The sequence below is a fragment of the Coregonus lavaretus genome (assembly GCF_964263955.1).
Source record: "Coregonus lavaretus genome assembly, chromosome: 24".
NCBI classification, from domain to species: domain Eukaryota; kingdom Metazoa; phylum Chordata; class Actinopteri; order Salmoniformes; family Salmonidae; genus Coregonus; species Coregonus lavaretus.
The window spans coordinates 12502170-12514755 of record NC_140011.1 but is presented as its reverse complement, the minus strand read 5'-3'; positions in this window follow the sequence as shown (position 1 = coordinate 12514755).

Sequence of the window (12586 nt, the reverse complement as noted above, 5' to 3'; positions counted from 1 at the left end):
TCTAACATCTCTGGAGAGACCTGAAAATAGCTGTGCAGCGACACTCCCTATCCAACCTGACAGTGCTTGAGAGGATCTGCAGAAGAGAATGGGAGAAACTCCCCAAATACAGGTGTGGCAAGTTTGTAGTGTCATACCCAAGAAGACTCTAGGCTGTAATCGCTGCCAAAGGTGTTTCAACAAAGTACTGAGTAAAGGGTCTGATGCTGATACTTATGTAAATGTTATATTTCAGTTGTATATATTTAATACATTTTTTAATACATTTGTCATTATGGGGTATTGTGTGTAGATTGATTAGATTATAAAAAAAAAAAATCAATTTTAGAATAAGGCTGTAAAGTCACAAAATGTGGAAGAAGTCAAGGGGTCTGAATACTTTCCGAATGCACTAATACTGCTTCCACAGGAAACATATACAATTCTGTAGCCTGCATAAGACACATACATTCTTTACCTCTCTCACTTGGTTATAATAATAACAATTTACATCATTTAGCAGACACTCTTATCCAGAGCGACTTACAGTAGCGTGCAATGTTCCCTCTAAGCTGCACGCGTGCGTGGGCGTGCACCTTCCCGAGACAGCCATGCAGAGTGCAGAAGAAATATCAGCCTGCACAGAGAAGCACGAGATTGAACTTCACTCAACTTTCTAGAGTTTTCCCCCTTAGTTAACACTATCAACGTTTCCCTTTACTGTGGGAATTGTGATCAAATCAACAAAATATTAGCCCCTTTCAATGCAACATACCGAAACAAAACGAACTATGCAAGCCTGAGTATGCAAAAATAACTATACAAGAGATGTATGAAGGACAAGTGGATGTGTTCACAGTAAACGCACGCCCTAAGTTGCACAGAATTTTCACAAAGCTCAAGTTTACCCTCAGCAGATCTGAAATTTGTTCAGTCCCGATTTTTGCATATATTTTCCTGTGGGAATCAAACCCACAACCCTGCCGTTGCAAGCGACATGCTCTACCGACTGAGCTATACAGGATAATAATAATAATAATAATTTAATTTGTAGAACGCGCGTTTCCCACACTCACTGCTCAAGGTAGAAACAAGAAAGGGCAACAATACATCAAAACATTGCCTATTAATGCAAAAAGATAGGCTAGGCAATCAAACATTAAAGCTAGTTTGAATGGGTAGGTCTTTAGTTGTGTTTTAACAAAGAAATCGAATCTGCCTCCTTGACATGCTGTGCAGGGTTGTGGCTGGTGTGTAATGTGGTCCAATAGCTGAAAATGTTTGATGAAACAGTACTGGCTATATGGATCTTCCTACAGAATATGAGATGATGATCCCGTACTACTTGTGAAATGATGAATAGGCTATCCTGGATCATAAAGTCTATTTCCTGGCCCTAGTTGACCTTACAAGGAAAATGTGGCCTGGAAAAACTCCTGGCCCTAATTTTGTCTGAACAAGTATTTTTCACATTCCGTATTGAATTATTCCAGGACAATGCAAGAGCACAGAGTCGACGTTAAGAAATATATAGTTTTTCACGCATGCTTGTATGTGTGCCATCATTTGCCCTCATCACAATATTCTAAATATTCAATCACAGTAGCACACTTAATATATAAATCTTACATGTGTAGACAGATCTAAACAGTGAAACTATTTCAATCATAATTATCCTGCCCTCTAAAATCATTCAGGTGGCACCATTGACTTATGGCATCAATATCCCACTGGGCAAAAACTGGTTGAATCAATGTTGTTTCCACGATATTTCAACAAAAAGTGTCCTGTCTAAGAAAATCAGTGTTAGGAATGTTTGTCATCATACCGCAGTGCTTAATTTGAGCCGGATCCTGCTCCTCTCAGATTTGACTTTGTTTGTTTCTCAGATTGGTCCTCTGTAGCTCAACTGGTAGAGCACGGCGCTTGTAACGCCAAGGTAGTGGGTTCGATCCCCGGGACCACCCATACACAAAAATGTATGCACGCATGACTGTAAGTCGCTTTGGATAAAAGCGTCTGCTAAATGGCATATTATTTTTTATTATTTTTTTTGTTCCGGCACCTATTTGTCCGGATCCGGTACCTCTCCAGGCACGATTTATTAATTGTTTCACTGTTCGCACTGTAGACATTCTAATAAAAGCGATCAGCTTTAAATTAAGTTGCCTCCTCGTTATTTCTAACGCCCCCCAGAAAAACCATCATGTAAAAGCACGATGATCCTTCTGTGTAATCATCCTATCCTGCCACACTGATTCCAGACCTGCTTTCTTATTTGTACATAGGGGTTATGGGGAAGGCCAGTGGGGTAAGTAACTGATCTTGACACAGGTCTTGGTAGTGGTGGTCAGCTAGTGAAGAGGTCCCTATGTAATCACGTCATGTAGCCTAGGCCAGTCGTCTCCCTACTGAATTTGAACCATGGGAAAGCCACAAAAAAAATGGATAAGAAAAGGAAAGAGTTTGATTACATTTTTCAAGTCCAAAAAATCCAGAGAAAGATGGTGAATCGAACCCAGAACGAGCCAGAGAATGGTCAGTGCCGGAGGAGAGGAGTGAGGGGCAAACTGTTCCTGATGGCGATGCCTTAGCTTACAGCGCTGCTAATCCCGCCAGTTCAGCATCAACACCGACACCTCCACTAGCTAGTAGGCCTACTAGCGAGTCAGACTCAGCGGGAGAGGGAGACTGGGAGCTGGGGGGGGGAGGACAGTGCATCATTCACTGCCTAAGTGCTCAGAGCAGGTGCAATTTGCAGTTCAAGAACAAGCAAACGTATAACCCTTGGCAGAGTTCAAAGATGGGCTGTACAACATGCAAAAAGGTAGGGAGCTTTTTTGTTGTTGTTCTGTACAGTGAAGTTAATCTGAATACAGTGGGGAGAACAAGTATTTGATACACTGCCGATTTTGCAGGTTTTCCTACTTACAAAGCATGTAGAGGTCTGTAATCACATTGTATGATTTTTAAATAATTAAGTTGCATTTTATTGCATGACATAAGTATTTGATACATCAGAAAAGCAGAACTTAATATTTGGTACAAAAACCTTTGTTTGCAATTACAGAGATCATACATTTCCTGTAGGTCTTGACCAGGTTTGCACACACTGCAGCAGGGATTTTGGCCCACTCCTCCATACATTCCTTCTCCAGATCCTTCAGGTTTCGGGGCTGTCGCTGGGCAATACAGACTTTCAGTTCCCTCCAAAGATTTTCTATTGGGTTCAGGTCTGGAGACTGGCTAGGCCACTCCATGACCTTGAGATGCCTCTTACGGAGCCACTCCTTAGTTGCCCTGGCTGTGTGTCTCGGGTCATTGTCATGCTGGAAGACCCAGCCACGACCCATCTTCAATGCTCTTACTGAGGGAAGGTTGTTGTTGGCCAAGATCTTGCGATACATGGCCCCATCCATCCTTCCCTCAATACGGTGCAGTCGTCCTGTCCCCTTTGCAGAAAAGCATCCCCAAATAATGATGTTTCCACCTCCATGCTTCACGGTTGGGATGGTGTTCTTGGGGTTGTACTCATCCTTCTTCTTCTTCCAAACACGGCGAGTGGAGTTATATCTAAAGCTCTATTTTTGTCTCAACAGACCACATGACCTTCTCCCATTCCTCCTCTGGATCATCCAGATGGTCATTGGCAAACTTCAGACGGGCCTGGACATGCGCTGGCTTGAGCAGGGGGACCTTGCGTGCGCTGCAGGATTTTAATCCATGACGGCGTAGTGTGTTACTAATGGTTTTCTTTGAGACTGTAGTCCCAGCTCTCTTCAGGTCATTGACCAGGTCCTGCCATGTAGTTCTGGGCTGATCCCTCACCTTCCTCATGATCATTGATGCCCCACGGGGTGAGATCTTGCATGGAGCCCCAGACCGAGGGTGATTGACCGTCATCTTGAACTTCTTCCATTTTCTAATAATTGCGCCAACAGTTGTTGCCTTCTCACCAAGCTGCTTGCCTATTGTCATGTAGCCCATCCCAGCCTTGAGCAGGTCTACCATTTATCCCTGATGTCCTTACACAGCTCTCTGGTCTTGGCCATTGTGGAGAGGTTGGAGTCTGTTTTGATTGAGTGTGTGGACAGGTGTCTTTTATACAGGTAACGAGTTCAAACAGGTGCAGTTAATACAGGTAATGAGTGGAGAACAGGAGGGCTTCTTAAAGAAAAACTAACAGGTCTGTGAGAGCCGGAATTCTTACTGGTTGGTAGGTGATCAAATACTTATGTCATGCAATAAAAAGCAAATTAATTACTTAAAAAATCATACAATGTGATTTTCTGGATTTTTGTTTTAGATTCCGTCTCTCACAGTTGAAGTGTACCTATGATAAAAATGACAGACTTCTACATGCTTTGTAAGTAGGAAAACCTGCATAATCGGCAGTGTATCAAATACTTGTTCTCCCCACTGTATGTGAGTCATATTATCACAAAGGCAGGAGGCCTATTTATTCTCATGTGTGTTCTGCTGTAGCCTACCTTGATTTATTATATTTGAAGTTAAATTCCGATATTGTGATATTTGTTCTACTGCTACATTGATGTCTTGAAAATTAAATGAAATTCGGGTCTTGTAAGCCCAACAGCTGAGTATGTGTGCATATGCATTTGGCCGGTGTTCTGCAGTGACGTCTAAAAATGTTGCTGCACATTGATGTCTAGAAAAGAAATTCAGACTTATGTAAGCCCTGCAGCTATACTCAAGTATGTGAGCATACTGCAGTGACTTCTAAAATGCTTTGAATTATTCAGCACCTTGTAGAGTGCTGTCTGTTTCACCACAATAGACAGTAGGCTACTTGGCTGCTTACTCTGTCTGCTGCGCTGCTATGTTGTGTTTGACACTTTTTTCCCCAATGTGTTTTCCGGTACCTCAGAGCACCCGGATAACCTCCCACTCTCGAGCTCACTATGTGTTCCGGGACGTCCCGATTTACAAATTAAGCATTGCCTTACCTACATTTCAGCACAACTGAACAGAACATTTGATCCATTAAATATTTTAAATTAAGTCCTAGTGTTGTTACTCGACTGTGTTGAGGTCATTTCCGTTAACTCTCTTCGTGAAAAAGACGTGGGAGTAGCCTCATTATCATATTTCCCAGCATGCTTTGTTGCAGGTTGATTTTTAAAAATAGTTTGTTTCAATATCAATTTTTCCTAATTCACATTGATTGATTAAATTATCTTATACTATACAAAGATAAATAACTCACATTTTTCTAAACTAATCCAATCTGTAAGGCGTTGGACTTATTGCACCCGTTACATTTACATTTTACATTTACGTCATTTAGCAGACGCTCTTATCCAGAGCGACTTACAAATTGGTGCATTCACCCTATAGCCAGTGGGATAACCACTTTACAATTTTTGTTTTTTAGAGGGGGGGGGGGGGTATAAGGATTACTTATCCTATCCCAGGTATTCCTTAAAGAGGTGGGGTTTCAAATGTCTCCGGAAGGTGGTGAGTGACTCCGCTGTCCTGGCGTCGTGAGGGAGCTTGTTCCACCATTGGGGTGCCAGAGCAGCGAACAGTTTTGACTGGGCTGAGCGGGAACTATGCTTCCGCAGAGGAAGGGGAGCCAGCAGGCCAGAGGTGGATGAACGCAATGCCCTCGTTTGAGTGTAGGGACTGATCAGAGCCTGAAGGTACGGAGGTGCCGTTCCCCTCACAGCTCCATAGGCAAGCACCATGGTCTTGTAACAGATGCGAGCTTCAACTGGAAGCCAGTGGAGTGTGCGGAGGAGCGGGGTGACGTGAGAGAACTTGGGAAGGTTGAACACCAGACGGGCTGCGGCATTCTGGATGAGTTGTAGGGGTTTAATGGCACAGGCAGGGAGCCCAGCCAACAGCGAGTTGCAGTAATCCAGACGGGAGATGACAAGTGCCTGGATTAGGACCTGTGCCGCTTCCTGTGTAAGGCAGGGTCGTACTCTCCGAATGTTGTAGAGCATGAACCTGCAGGATCAGGTCACCGCCTTGATGTTAGCGGAGAACGACAGGGTGTTGTCCAGGGTCACGCCAAGGCTCTTCGCACTCTGGGAGGAGGACACAACGGAGTTGTCAACCGTGATGGCGAGATCATGGAACGGGCAGTCCTTCCCCGGGAGGAAGAGCAGCTCCGTCTTGCCAAGGTTCAGCTTGAGGTGGTGATCCGTCATCCATACTGATATGTCTGCCAGACATGCAGAGATGCGATTCGCCACCTGGTTATCAGAAGGGGGAAAGGAGAAGATTAGTTGTGTATCGTCAGCGTAGCAATGATAGGAGAGGCCATGTGAGGATATGACAGAGCCAAGTGACTTGGTGTATAGCGAGAATAGGAGAGGGCCTAGAACTGAGCCCTGGGGGACACCAGTGGTGAGAGCACGTGGTGCGGAGACAGCTTCTCGCCACGCCACTTGGTAGGAGCGACCGGTCAGGTAGGACGCAATCCAAGAGTGAGCCGCGCCGGAGATGCCCAGCTCGGAGAGGGTGGAGAGGAGGATCTGATGGTTCACAGTATCAAAGGCAGCAGACAGGTCTAGAAGGACAAGAGCAGAGGAGAGAGAGTTAGCTTTAGCAGTTAGATAAATGTTTGTTCCAGTTTATATGGTTTAGGTAGTGTCGTGGATAATTATCACTACACTTGTTAAAAATCAAAAGTTCTTCCAGAGTTTTTGTAGAATGAAAATATACTTTTATTACACGAAGCAACGAAAGCTGAGATGATCTGCAGAACATCTGTTTTCCCTGATTCGGAGCTCTCCTTTTATACAGACACAAATGCATAGTCATGCTTATACAACCTACAAAGTTACTCCATTATACAGTGGGGAAAAAAAGTATTTAGTCAGCCACCAATTGTGCAAGTTCTCCCACTTAAAAAGATGAGAGAGGCCTGTAATTTTCATCATAGGTACACGTCAACTATGACAGACAAAATGAGAAAAAAATATCCAGAAAATCACATTGTAGGATTTTTTATGAATTTATTTGCAAATTATGGTGGAAAATAAGTATTTGGTCAATAACAAAAGTTTCTCAATACTTTGTTATATACCCTTTGTTGGCAATGACACAGGTCAAAAGTTTTCTGTAAGTCTTCACAAGGTTTTCAAACACTGTTGCTGGTATTTTGGCCCATTCCTCCATGCAGATCTCCTCTAGAGCAGTGATGTTTTGGGGCTGTCGCTGGGCAACACAGACTTTCAACTCCCTCCAAAGATTTTCTATGGGGTTGAGATCTGGAGACTGGCTAGGCCACTCCAGGACCTTGAAATGCTTCTTACGAAGCCACTCCTTCGTTGCCCGGGTGGTATGTTTGGGATCATTGTCATGCTGAAAGACCCAGTCACGTTTCATCTTCAATGCCCTTGCTGATGGAAGGAGGTTTTCACTCAAAATCTCACGATACATGGCCCCATTAATTCTTTCCTTTATACAGATCAGTCGTCCTGGTCCCTTTGCAGAAAACCAGCCCCAAAGCATGATGTTTCCACCCCCATGCTTCACAGTAGGTATGGTGTTCTTTGGATGCAACTCAGCATTCTTTGTCCTCCAAACACGACGAGTTGAATTTTTACCAAAAAGTTATATTTTGGTTTCATCTGACCATATGACATTCTCCCAATCCTCTTCTGGATCATCCAAATGCACTCTAGCAAACTTCAGACGGGCCTGGACATGTACTGGCTTAAGCAGGGGGACACGTCTTGCACTGCAGGATTTGAGTCCCTGGCGGCGTAGTGTGTTACTGATGGTAGGCTTTGTTACTTTGGTCCCAGCTCTCTGCAGGTCATTCACTAGGTCCCCCCGTGTGGTTCTGGAATTTTTGCTCACCGTTCTTGTGATCATTTTGACCCCACGGGGTGAGATCTTGCGTGGAGCCCCAGATCGAGGGAGATTATCAGTGGTCTTGTATGTCTTCCATTTCCTAATAATTGCTCCCACAGTTGATTTCTTCAAACCAAGCTGCTTACCTATTGCAGATTCAGTCTTCCCAGCCTGGTGCAGGTCTACAATTTTGTTTCTGGTGCCCTTTGACAGCTCTTTGGTCTTGGCCATAGTGGAGTTTGGAGTGTGACTGTGTGAGGTTGTGGACAGGTGTCTTTTATACTGATAACAAGTTCAAACAGGTGCCGAGTTAATACAGGTAACGAGTGGAGGACAGAGGAGCCTCTTAAAGAAGAAGTTACAGGTCTGTGAGAGCCAGAAATCTTGCTTGTTTGTAGGTGACCAAATACTTATTTTCCACCATAATTTGCAAATAAATTCATTAAAAATCTTAAAATGTGATTTTCTGGAATTTTCTTTCTCATTTTGTCTGTCATAGTTGACGTGTACCTATGATGAAAATTACAGGCCTCTCTCATCTTTTTAAGTGGGAGAACTTGCACAATTGGTGGCTGACTAAATACTTTTTTCCTCCACTGTATGTGCATGTGACTATGTGTGTCAGGTCATAAGCACAAACAAGTGATAACACTAGTTCCATTGTTACTCCTATCTCCACACAGCCACAACGAGAAGTTGTATCTCCATCACATGTCATTGACATACCCAGACCAGCTGCGGGGAATTAGAGGGAACCATTCTTATCAGAAGCACAGCATTTCCACTAAAGAAATGTATCTGCTCTGTTTTAACCCTTTAATTGGTTCTTAAACCATAAGCATATAAGGCATATAGGCATTTCATTCTACAACATGCATAATTCATATAGTTGGTTTTTATGTTGTCTGCCCCTAAGTGAGATAGAGTAGTTAACCAAAAATTACCCACAGTAGCCTTGTTCAATAAGTCCTTTACCGTAGTAGTCACGCTGAATGCAGGTTGTGGGTGATAAAATATTTGAATGGTTGGCTATCCTCTCTAATCTAATCTAATCACTTCACAAACCAGCGTATTGTGACTTGCAGATCTAATGTGGCCCATGAGGATTTTCAGATCACAATGTTGAGGATTACTAGGCCATAACTAAAGGCCTTATGAAATGTATAATATGTAGTCATAAAGGGTTTACTTTTAATGGAAACACATTCACTTAGGCAGTCACTTGGTGAAAGCTTCAGGAATGGAAGTTGTTGAATGCAACAGCCATGTCTCTGTCACTAACAAACACAGTCATGGCTTTACACCTTGTTAAAACATCACCCCCAGTGTTTAAAGTTTAAAACCTACACAACTTGCGCTGAATAAACATGTTCTGGTGTTTACAATCTAAACACTGTGACACGTTTTGATTAAAATTCTAAATGCCTTGACACGTTTAAAAAGTGTTCCAGAAAAGTTTTAGTTATGTGTTCAGATCCTTAACACTTGGTTTTACATTGTGGTGCTCACAAAGAGATGTCAGACAGTAAGAGTGGACGAGCCTCCTTTGTTGGTTGCACTTCCACATTGAGAAAGTATTCTCGTTGTTTTCTATGAGTATACTTATTGTATGCTCTGAATGCTGACCTTTCTAAATGGATATTGAAACATTCTCTAATTTCATGGTATGTATGTTCTGTGATCAGTGTGGTGCAAAGCATTCTATCAGGCACCAGCCACACAGGGATGGTTTACATGCTCAAAGAAAGCACTAAGAATCTGTTTAATCCATCAAAATGTGAACTCTCCATTGTCCGTCACTGTATGACCCCATAGAAACACCATTGGCTCACTAAGCATTTCTCGGTGTGCCCGGGACCTCGCTGTACAATATACTCCCACCCACTTTAGTACCATCTTTGTTCCTCTATTTGTGAGAAAAAACTCATTCTGATTGGCTGGGCCTGGCTCCCCAGTGGGTGGGTCTTGCTCTCCCAAGTGGGTGGGCCTATTCCCTCCCAGCCCCACCCATGCACCCATGGCTGCGCCCCTGCCCAGTCATGTGAAATCCATATATTAGGGCCTAATTAATTAATTTGAATTGACTGATTTCCTTATATGAACTGTAACTCAGTCAAATCGTTGAAATTGTTGCATGTTGCGTTTATATTTTTGTTCGGTATATCTTGAAATGAGGGTGTGTGAGGCGCTTCCTGGTCATACACCCCTGATGTTGCCACAGTAGGCTAATGATGGAGAATAGGTCAGTCAATGAGCCTACTAATAGTATTACTGTCTGATTCCACTGGCTGCTACATTGATGCTCCCTTCACGGAGACCATTGAAGCTTCCTCCTCCACTCCATTCATCCCAAACAATCAACCCTTCATCCATCGCTGTTCATTTCCCTCTAAATCATATTTATTTTCTTAATTTTTTGTCTTTATACTGCAATTCAGCTTTTAGCTGCTAACGTGTACAATATCAAAATAACATTGTATAATTAAAACAATTTAATAATAATAATAACTAAAATAATAATACTTTTTGTTAAATCATGTCTTGATTGTCTCCACCTCGGTTGTCGGCGCATCACATTCAGAAAACAAATTAAACACATGAGCAAAAGCTTATATCACAAGAACTAAGAATTGTGTGGTTTATCTGATAAGGGTTTATTTTATTTAACAATCAATGCAATTAAGGGCCATTGCATGATTATTGTACATGGTTTAGTTTCAGGAGCAAAATACAAGTTCTTACCTGGAATATCGAATTTTGCTTCAATCAGGTACTTGATGAGCTGCTGTTGAACAGTAGTTTTATAGAGGAACCGACCCCTTTTCTTTACAACATGTATTTTGATAACATAGCGGCCATCAGCCTTCCAGTGCCTCTCTGTCAGTCCACTGAAAAAGCACCTGCAGGGATAACAGTCTGGTTCTGGAGGTCCAGTTAGGTAGATCAGTTTGTCAACGTCGTCCCACACAATGTTAGGCTCACCGGCCCATCCCAGAAATTCACACCGCAGATGCAGCCCCTCGTCTTGGGGCACTGGCTGAGCAACCACCCCACATGGTTCTTTATATTTCGTATACCAGAGCTGTGTCTGTACAAAGCATGTGTTTTTTCTCTCTCTTCAGAAAGTTTCAATTGGGCCAGTTTTAAAGAAGTCTTCTGGTCTTTCTCTCCATGTTTCCATAAAGATGCACAGTAAATCATTTGTCTTGTATGGACCTCTCCATCCTAATGTCCAGAGTGTTGATGATGGATTTGAGAATACTGGACAAAACAACTTCATATCCACAGAAGACCTCAATACCTATAACCATGTTAAATGGAAATACAAACCGTTTGTATTGTGTCCACGATTCCATTCCCCTTTCACTGTCTCCTCATCCTCATCCTCCTAACTTTTACACACTGATGATGTGTGATGCCTTGTGTTTACTCCCCTGTAGTAGCCAGTCCCAACATCTTTACACCTGGATTTCAAAACATGGCCTAAGCAATACAACTACAGTATATTCTCTATAAACATAAACGGTTACATATCATTTTTCTGGGTTATAAACACGTCTCAGCTATAGTCGTTTTGTTATGTTGTAAAACATATTCTCAAATGTGAGGAGTATTTCTGTAGGCTGGAACATGAAGTAGGACCAATACTACACACAGACACTCCAATGAAATCTTCAAAGCTCTGATTGGTAGAGAGGAGACATGAAGAAAAATAGAATATGAATAACAAAACACCTATTTCAATCAAGTTGACAGTCCCCCGAACATTTGTACATGATTTCTACTACATCAATCCATACTGTAATCTACATCAAATAACTAAAAGATACAACTGACAGAAAAATGCCTACCAAAGGCAACACAGCTCTGTTCCATATACAGTGGGGAGAACAAGTATTTGATACACTGCCGATTTTGCAGGTTTTCCTACTTACAAAGCATGTAGAGGTCTGTAATTTTTATCATAGGTACACTTCAACTCTGAGAGACGGAATCTAAAACAAAAATCCAGAAAATCACATTGTATGATTTTTAAGTAATTAATTTGCATTTTATTGCATGACATAAGTATTTGATCACCTACCAACCAGTAAGAATTCCGGCTCTCACAGACCTGTTAGTTTTCTTTAAGAAGCCCTCCTGTTCTCCACTCATTACCTGTATTAACTGCACCTGTTTGAACTTGTTACCTGTTTAAAAAACACCTGTCCACACACTCAATCAAACAGACTCCAACCTCTCCACAATGGCCAAGACCAGAGAGCTGTGTAAGGACATCAGGGATACAATTGTAGACCTTCACAAGGCTGGGATGGGCTACAGGACAACAGGCAAGCAGCTTGGTGAGAAGGCAACAACTGTTGGCGCAATTATTAGAAAATGGAAGAAGTTCAAGATGACGGTCAATCACCCTCGGTCTGGGGCGCCATGCAAGATCTCACCTTGTGGGGCATCAATGATCATGAGGAAGGTGAGGGATCAGCCCAGAACTACACGGCAGGACCTGGTCAATGACCTGAAGAGAGCTGGGACCACAGTCTCAAAGAAAACCATTAGTAACACACTACGCCGTCATGGATTAAAATCCTGCAGCGCACGCAACGTCCCCCTGCTCAAGCCAGCGCATGTCCAGGCCCGTCTGAAGTTTGCCAATGACCATCTGGATGATCCAGAGGAGGAATGGGAGAATGTCATGTGGTCTGATGGGACAAAAATACAGCTTTTTCGTCTAAACGCCACTCGCCGTGTTTGGAGGAAGAAGAAGGTTGAGTACAAC